We start from the raw sequence: 9,965 nt of genomic DNA on the forward strand, positions 1-9,965 counted from the left end.
GTCTTTGAACCCATCTATCCAATGATAGATGGTCTTTGAACCCATCTATCCAACGATAGATGGCCTTTGAGCCCATCTATCCAAAGATAGATGGCCTTTGAGCCCATCTATCCAAAGATAGATGGCCTTTGAGCCCATCTATCCAAAGATAGATGGCATTTGAACCCATCTATCCAACGATAGATGGCCTTTGAGCCCATCTATCCAACGAAAGATGGCCTTTGAACCCATCTATCCAAAGATAGATGGCCTTTGAGCCCATCTATCCAAAGATAGATGGCATTTGAACCCATCTATCCAACGATAGATGGTCTTTGAACCCATCTATCCAACGATAGATGGGCTTTGAGCACATCTATCCAACGATAGATGACCTTTGAGCCCATCTATCCAACGATAGATGGTCTTTGAACCCATCTATCCAATGATAGATGGTCTTTGAACCCATCTATCCAACGATAGATGGCCTTTGAGCCCATCTATCCAAAGATAGATGGCCTTTGAGCCCATCTATCCAAAGATAGATGGCGTTTGAGCCCATCTATCCAACGATAGATGGCCTTTGAGCCCATCTATCCAACGATAGATGGCCTTTGAGCCCATCTATCCAACGATAGATGGCCTTTGAGCCCATCTATCCAACGATAGATGGCCTTTGAGCCCATCTATCCAACGATAGATGGCCTTGGAGCCCATCTATCCAACGATAGATGGCCTTTGAGCCCATCTATCCAACGATATATGGCCTTTGAGCCCATCCAACCAACGATATATGGCCTTTGAGCCCATCCAACCAACGATAGATGGCCTTTTAACCCATCTATCCAACGATAGATGGCCTTTGAGCCCATCTATCCAACGATAGATGGCTTTTGAGCCCATCTATCCAGCGATAGATGGCCTTTGAGCCCATCTATCCAACGATAGGTGACCTTTGAGCCCATCTATCCAACGATAGATGACCTTTGAGCCCATCAATCCAACGATAGATGGCCTTTGAGACCATCTATCCCACGATAAATGGCCTTTGAGCCCATCTATCCAACGATATATGGCCTTTGAGCCCATCCAACCAACGATAGATGGCCTTTGAGCCCATCTATCCAACGATAGATGGCCTTTGAGCCCATCTATCCAATGATATCCAAAAATAGATCATTATAAAATGCTTAAAGAAGTCCTGCAAATTCTGTATTATTTAAATATCAATTTTTGTCTCGCGAAAACTCAACTATTTTCCAAAACTAAATCACGTGACATGCCATTTGTCTATAAATTTCATTAAAAACTTAAACCTTATTGAAGTTTTCAATCGAACTTAACCTGAGGTTGTTTTTTATGCTAAATTTATTTCATTGTCAATGATTTCATTACAGCGTTCGCAGAGCAGTGGTGTTTATGGGTTTCCTGTTTCCATTAAAATGCCATGGAATATTCAAATTTCCAATTCCAATTCAATCAAAAATTCATGACAAAAGTTTGTTATGCTGCTGCCTGCTGCTGGAGGCTGACAGGTGTTGCTGTTAACGGCACCAATGAATTGTCGAACAGAGTTGCCAATTGAAAGGTATATATATTTTTTAAATATATTAAAGAGAGAGGACAAGACATGCGGATTTTTTAGAGAATACTTTTTCAGAGACTATCAGACCAAGAAGCCTGGATTTTTTTTTAAAATTTTTCATCGACCACAAGACCGAAAAAAATATTTAATATATTTTCTTTATTCAGAATGCCGATAGGAAATATTTTTTAAATGAAAGATCTCTATGTATGGAAGTACTATGTGGGTTAGGACCCACTTGGTAGAATTTGAAATCAATATTGCCCTAAACTTCGCTGAATCAAAGGCAATTTTGACCCTGCACTGAGGTTAATTAATAAAAATTGGTCAGTCATACGCTCCCATGATTCCCGAAGAATGGAAAAATATTGACATTAGTGTGGATTAGCTAAGGAATTTCTAATGCTTTACTGAAGCTTTATATATACTTCTTTTCTCTTTTTTGATCCCTCTCCAGTTGGACTTGCGACACTGAGGCAAATTTATATAAATTGGGAAGCTTGTCGTATAAGTAATGCCAACAGTCATACGCTCACATGCCAGGGACAAGGAATTTATGGTGCGAGAAAGTTGTATAATTTATCTTCGGGAAAATTACAAAAAAAATAGTTTCTTTTAAATACTCTTTTTCCAAACTCTTAAATTAAACCTAGCGATTCTTAGCTCATTTTATGCAAATTAGGAAACGAGTAAAAAATATTTTTGGTCACAAAAATCCCCAAATAATTACCTCTCCCACTAAATTATGTAGCTGTGGTCACCATAGGCCGCTGCACTCTGCAGTGCTGTTTTGTTTTACAAAAATTGTCGCTTTTATTGCTGTTGTATTTGACAATAATTGAAATGTTGGGCATAAAAATTCGAATTAACATTTTTTATATAACAAATTAAATTTCAACAAATGAATATCAACAACAACAGCAACAAATTTATATAAAAATTGTTACGAAAATTGCATAAATAAAGTTTGGCCCGTCTGTTGTGTTTTTTTAATTTTATTTGTTATTGCCGCCTTTAATGTTGTTTTTGTTGTAGTTGTTTGTATTTCAATTTGCAAATGTTGTCAATTGAATATTGTTGCGTGGTTGATAAATATTGTTTTGCTTGTGTAGTTTCTCTTTGATGATATTGCTACTATCGATGAGGATGATGATGATGGCGATAAATTGCTGTTGTTTTTCCCGCCGTAAAACTATTGAAAATTAATCAAGGTACTAAAATTGGCGGGTGAATAGTGCTCAACAACATGGTGCAGAGCATGGCGAGAGTAACAAAGGAAACGTGGGTGGGGAATTCAAATTTACAAAGTGTGGGCGATGAGGAATATAATATACCTTGGGATAAACACAAAAAACCTTCATCGATAAAATTTCTATAGAAATTATATCGATTTTCATCGATACAATTTCTATAGAAATTATATCGATTTTCATCGATAAAATTTCTAAAGAAATTATATCGATTTTCATCGATAAAATTTCTAAAGAAATTATATCGATTTTCATCGATACAATTTCTATAGAAATTATATCGATTTTCATCGACAGAAAATCCATCGATATATTCATCGATAAAATTTCTATAGAAAATCCATCGATATATTCATCGATAAATTTTCTATAGAAAATCCATCGATATATTCATCGATAAATTTTCTATAGAAAATCCATCGATATATTCATCGATAAATTTTCTATAGAAAATCCATCGATATATTCATCGATAAATTTTCTATAGAAAATCTATCGATATATTCATCGATAAATTTTCTATAGAAAATCTATCGATATATTCATCGATAAATTTTCTATAGAAAATCTATCGATATATTCATCGATAAATTTTCTATAGAAAATCTATCGATATATTCATCGATAAATTTTCTATAGAAAATCTATCGATATATTCATCGATAAATTTTCTATAGAATATCTATCGATATATTCATCGATAAATTTTCTATAGAATATCTATCGATATATTCATCGATAAATTTTCTATAGAAAATCTATCGATATATTCATCGATAAATTTTCTATAGAAAATCCATCGATATATTCATCGATAAATTTTCTATAGAAAATCCATCGATATATTCATCGATAAATTTTCTATAGAAAATCCATCGATACATTCATCGATAAATTTTCTATAGAAAATCTATCGATATTTCATCGATAAATTTTCTATAGAAAATCTATCGATATTTCATCGATAAATTTTCTATAGAAAATCTATCGATATTTCATCGATAAATTTTCTATAGAAAATCTATCAATATTTCATCGATAAATTTTCTATAGAAAATCTATCGATATTTCATCGATAAATTTTCTATAGAAAATCTATCGATATTTCATCGATAAATTTTCTATAGAAAATCTATCGATATTTCATCGATAAATTTTCTATAGAAAATCTATCGATATTTCATCGATAAATTTTCTATAGAAAATCTATCGATATTTCATCGATAAATTTTCTATAGAAAATCTATCGATATTTCATCGATAAATTTTCTATAGAAAATCTATCGATATTTCATCGATAAATTTTCTATAGAAAATCTATCGATATTTCATCGATAAATTTTCTATAGAAAATCTATCGATATTTCATCGATAAATTTTCTATAGAAAATCTATCGATATTTCATCGATAAATTTTCTATAGAAAATCTATCGATATTCCATCGATAAATTTTCTCTATAGAAAATCTATCGATTTTTCATCGATAAATTTTCTATAGAAAATCTATCGATTTTTCATCGATAAATTTTCTCTATAGAAAATCTATCGATTTTTCATCGATAAATTTTCTCTATAGAAAATCCATCGATTTTTCATCGATAAATTTTCTCTTAGAAAATCCATTGATTTTTCATCGATAAATTTTCTCTATTGAAAATCCATCGATTTTTCATCGATAAATTTTCTCTATAGAAAATCCATCGATTTTTCATCGATAAATTTTCTCTATAGAAAATCCATCGATTTTTCATCGATAAATTTTCTCTATAGAAAATCCATCGATTTTTCATCGATAAATTTTCTCTATAGAAAATCCATTGATTTTTCATCGATACATTTTCTATATAGAAAATCCATTGATTTTTCATCGATAAATTTTCTATAGAAAATCTATCGATTTCTTCTATATATGAATTTTCTATATAAAAATTTTATCTATAATTTTCTATATAGAAAATTTTTCTATGAATTTTCTTTATAGACATTTTATCGATGAAAATCGATACATTTTCTATGAGGGTTACATTAATTTCCATGGAACCAATAATACCCACCACCGGTGTGCAAGTGCTACCTACCGATCAAGTGCACACATCAATATTTCAAAGCATGCGAGTGTCCACATTTGTTGTTGTTTTTTTCTTAATCGATGTTGGTGGATGGGTAGACATTTTCGTGTGTTTTTATCAGACCATTATTGACGCCATTAAAACTGTGTTCAGCAACATATCGCTGGATTGTGCCTCGAATTGCAATTTTTAAAATTGTATAATTGGTTTTGCGTTTACTGAGGGGATTGAAGAAGAAGAAGAGGAGAAGTGTACCTATATTTGGAATTTGGATATTTATTTTAGTTGCTCACATGGACGAATAAGAAATTTGGCTTATTTTCGTAAATTAAATAAACTGATATAGACAAGTTATCCCTGGAATGTAAGGCAACTTCAAGAATGTGGAGTGAAATTTTGAACATATTCCTCAAGGACTTTATTTAAATCTATTTTAGTTTGAAATATTTTTAAGTTCTATTCGAACAAGAATTTACTATTTTTTACTAGGATAACGAATTTTCCTTTATGTGATTCTTTGAGTTCTGGAACCGACAAATAATTTGTTATGGAAATCGTTACCTATATTTACATAGAAATTGGATAGAAAATTTCAAATTTAGGAAATTTAATTTTAATAATAAAAAAATCGAAAAAAAACTAAATTTTCTGTATAATATTTATTATTGCTCTGACAACCATTGGCTATGTTTCAGCAGGTCTTTATTCCATATTTGAATAATTTTCCCGCTGATTACAAATAGACAATAATATAATTTCCCACAAAAGTTAATTTCCATTAATGATTAATGATGGCCAATTGGACAATTGATTGATGACTATTTAATGTGCAATAAAATATTTATGTAGAAAACTTTGAGTGTGTGTGTGTACGAGCGGTTTTTTCTATAATTGACAATTTAAATTAAAATATCATTGATTTAAAATACAAAATGATAGCCTTGATTATTATCATTGATTTAAATTTATTACAAAGACAAAAGGATGTTTATTATTATATTTTTTTTTTTTTATTAATTTGGGCCACAATTGATCAGATTGAGAGAGTGGGAACACCAGGGGGACAATTTCATTCAATAGTAAAGTTGGTCTACAATAATGATTTATTTATGAATTTGTGTTCAACATATTTATTGTTTATATAGACAGTGGCGTACTTAAAATGGATCCATGGAGTAAATGGGAAATAATTTTGTTAGCAGGACTCACATTGGTTTCCATACAAATTTGGAATTTAAAATAACCGCCAAAATTGCAGGGAAAGGTGGCAAGTCTCTATAGGTTGTTTCATATGCGGCAATATTTTTGTGACCGCAGCAATTATATGCCACACAATTCTAAGAGAATTGGAATTGAATTGAAAATAAAATTATGGAAATGGAGAGACATTTTCTGGCTACCTACATTTCCAATCAAAATTAAAAAAAAAAAACAACAATTTTTCCATAATTTGTTTTTGTGCAACCATAACGAACAACAGAATTAATAAACAAAATAATAAACTTTTCAATATCCAATTATTGTTGGACAAAATGCAATACCAGAACACAAAAACAATCTCATTTCAATTGCATGGCTGTGGTCATTTGTTGTACCACAAATCTTGTTTATGAGATGTTCTTTTTTTCAAAATGGAACAATTATTGAATGGATATAATAAAATTTTAAGGTAAACAAACAATTATGATATTTATGGAAATATATTTTATACGGCAATACTTAAATAAAAAATTTTTTATATAGAAAATCCACCGATTTTTCATCGCTAAAATTTTCTATATAGAAAATCCATCGATTTTTCATCGATAACTTTTCTATATAGAAAATCCATCGATATTTCATCGACAAATTTTCTATATAGAAAATCCATCGATTTTTCATCGATAAATTTTCTATATAGAAAATCCATCGATTTTTCATCGATAAATTTTCTATATAGAAAATCCATCGATTTTTCATCGATAAATTTTCTATATAGAAAATCCATCGATTTTTCATCGCTATAATTTTCTATATAGAAAATCCATCGATTTTTCATCGCTATAATTTTCTATATAGAAAATCCATCGATTTTTCATCGCTATAATTTTCTATATAGAAAATCCATCGATTTTTCATCGATAAATTTTCTATAGAGAAAATCCATCGATTTTATATCGCTAAAATTTTCTATATAGAAAATCCATCGACTTTATATCGCTAACATTTTCTATATAGAAAATCCATCGATTTTTCATCGATAAATTTTCTATATAGAAAATCCATCGATTTGTCATCGATAAATTTTCTATGAAAATCCATCGATTTTTCATCGATAAATTTTGTTGGACAACAAATCTACATTATTTTCATTTAATTTATTATTTGTTTATTTTCCTACATAAAGATACTTGTTTTATAATTTTTCCTTAAATTATAATGTAATATGTAACTTATTTCTAAAACTGGCATCCCTAATTACTTGTAATTCTTAAATTTTTGCCTATTCTCATACAATTTTATAGTGCGAAACCCGCGACGAAACAACTTTCCGTACTCTACACGTAGAGTCTATTGCAGAATATGTTGAATGAGCCACAAAATCACAAGCTAAACCTATTCAGTCAAAGTCTTTCCACTCACCACCTGTGACTCAGAATCGACGTGTCAACATGGCGTCTGTTAATGAAGGAAATTGTCCTTGTTGTGGTAAACGCCATTTTCTGTACAAATGTTTCAAATTTGCTGCGATGTCCTCTGCCTCGAAGCGTGATTTGATTAATGATCCCATAGATTTGATGTCGATATTCTTCTTCCTCAGCAAAGGAAGTTTGATAAAAGCATTTTCCTTCAACTGACCCATTAATTTGTGTTCACTGGATAATCAATTAAATGCTTTCTGGAAACAAGAAGAGCTCATTGAATGACCCCCGAAGAAGTTGCGTGTGAAGCATTCTTTAAGGAAAATTGCTTTTTTTGGTTCGGATGGAAGATATACTGTTGCATTACCTTTCAAATCTCAAATTCTTGGCAACTCTCCTCCGAAATTCTATCATACTGATTTCTGCGCATTGAAAAGACTAAAGCAAGTTGAAAGCAAAAAAAAAATCGTAAATAACCCAACCTTTGCTTCTGAATATCGGAAATTCATGGAAGAATATGAATCACTCGGACATATGGAGAAAATTGGTCCTTATCCTGAATCTATTCAAACTAACGGTTACTTTCTGCCTCATCGCGGCGTTATACGCGAATCCAGTTCCACTACGAAGTTGCGCGTTGTTTTGGACGGAAGTAGCAAACAACCTCGTTACACCTGTTTGAATGATGAACATTGTCCTGGTCCTGCTCTTCAAAATGATTTACCTGCAATCATCAAGAGATGGCGTCGTTTTAAAATTGGATTCCGATCAGATCTGGAAAATATGTTCCGACAAATTAGAGTAGTTGATAATCAGCAACATTATCAACAAATTCGAAATGGCGAAGTTCCGATTCCGATATTTCTGTATACAAGCTTCAAACTGTTACGTATGGTACTTCTTCTGCTCCATATCTTTCTATTAGAGTCTTGCAACAGTTAGCACAGGATGAGATGCTACTTATTCAGAAGCTCGTAAAATCTTGATGACCGACACATATGTTGATGATATTATTTCTGGAGCGGACTCTGATTCAGAAGCAATATTCTTACAGAAGGAACTTGTTAAGTGACTCTCAGCTGGAGGCTTTAATGTACACAAGTGGACTTCAAATTCGCAAGAACTTATGGCTAATATTCCTGAAGATTATCGTGAAATTTCAAATGTTTTCAATTTACATGAACCAAATGTTGTCAAGGCACTTCTTGGATTAGATTGGAATAATAATCAAGATGCATTTTTTTCCAAGTTAGCTTTCCAATCAATGACAGAATCACCAAAAGCTAGTCTCTTATCTGATGCTGCGAAACTATATGACCCACTGGGTTGGCTAGCTCCTGTTACGATCCAAGCGAAGATCTATTTCCAAAAACTATGGCTCGAAGGCATTGATTGGAAAGATGAAGTTTCTAGTAGCATGAAACATAAATGAAATTCCTATGTACCTCAAAGACTTGAAAATTATCGAAAATATTTCAATACCTCGTTGGATTGGTAGTTCTAAACAATCTCTCGTCGAACTGAATGGTTTCTGTGACGCTTCTACGTCAGCCTTTGCTGCTGCCGTTTATGTTAAAGTTACAATCGAAAACCAAAGTTGCTCCGTTAAAAGTTTTGTCAATCCCGGAATTGGAGTTGTGTGGAGCAAATCTTCAAAATTCAAAATATGCTGGATCTTAATGTTTCTGATTCGTACTATTGGATTGATAGTATTACTGTTCTATGTTGGCTCAGAGGTGAGTCTTTAAGATGGAATGTTTTTGTTGGAAACAGAGTAAGTGATGTCCAACAACATTCAAATATTTCTCAATTGCGCTATATTTCAACTCATGACAACCCTGCAGACTGTGCTTCCCGTGGTATTACGTCAACTGAGTTGGTACAACATAATCTCTGGTGGTCTGGTCCTCTCTGGCTCGCTCAGTCTGCATCTCTTTTGCCCAAGCAGCCAGAAAATTCCTACGAAACCAATCTTGGAGTCCTCTGCTTCAGTCTCCCAGTATCCAAGCTTATTAACTGCATATTCATCTTTAACTAAATTGGTTCGAGTCACGGCTTACATATTGCGATTCATGCAATATAAACCTGATTCGAAATTACGATTTTCCGGCTTTCTTAGAGCGTCGGAATTAAGCACAGTGCCACAAAAATTGGTCGAAATGTCCCAAAATGTTGATTTTCCCAAAGAAATACTACAGTTGCAGCAAGGAAAATCAATTCATCCAAGCAGCAGTATTGCTCAACTATGTCCTTTTCTAGACGATGATGGCGTACTACGTGTTGGAGGACGATTACAAAAAGCTAAGTTTCAATATGACTTTAAAAATCCGATGCTTTTGTCAAAAAATAGCCCTATGTCTTTTTTGATCTTTTCAGATGCTCACCATAAAACTCTTCATGGCGGCCTCATCCAGATGCAAGCGTATGTGGCTGGAAAGTTTTGGATTCTTTCTTCCCGCA

This window comes from Musca autumnalis, unplaced genomic scaffold, assembly GCF_047663935.1.
Source record: "Musca autumnalis isolate F117 unplaced genomic scaffold, ASM4766393v1 scaffold_4, whole genome shotgun sequence".
Lineage (NCBI taxonomy): Eukaryota > Metazoa > Arthropoda > Insecta > Diptera > Muscidae > Musca > Musca autumnalis.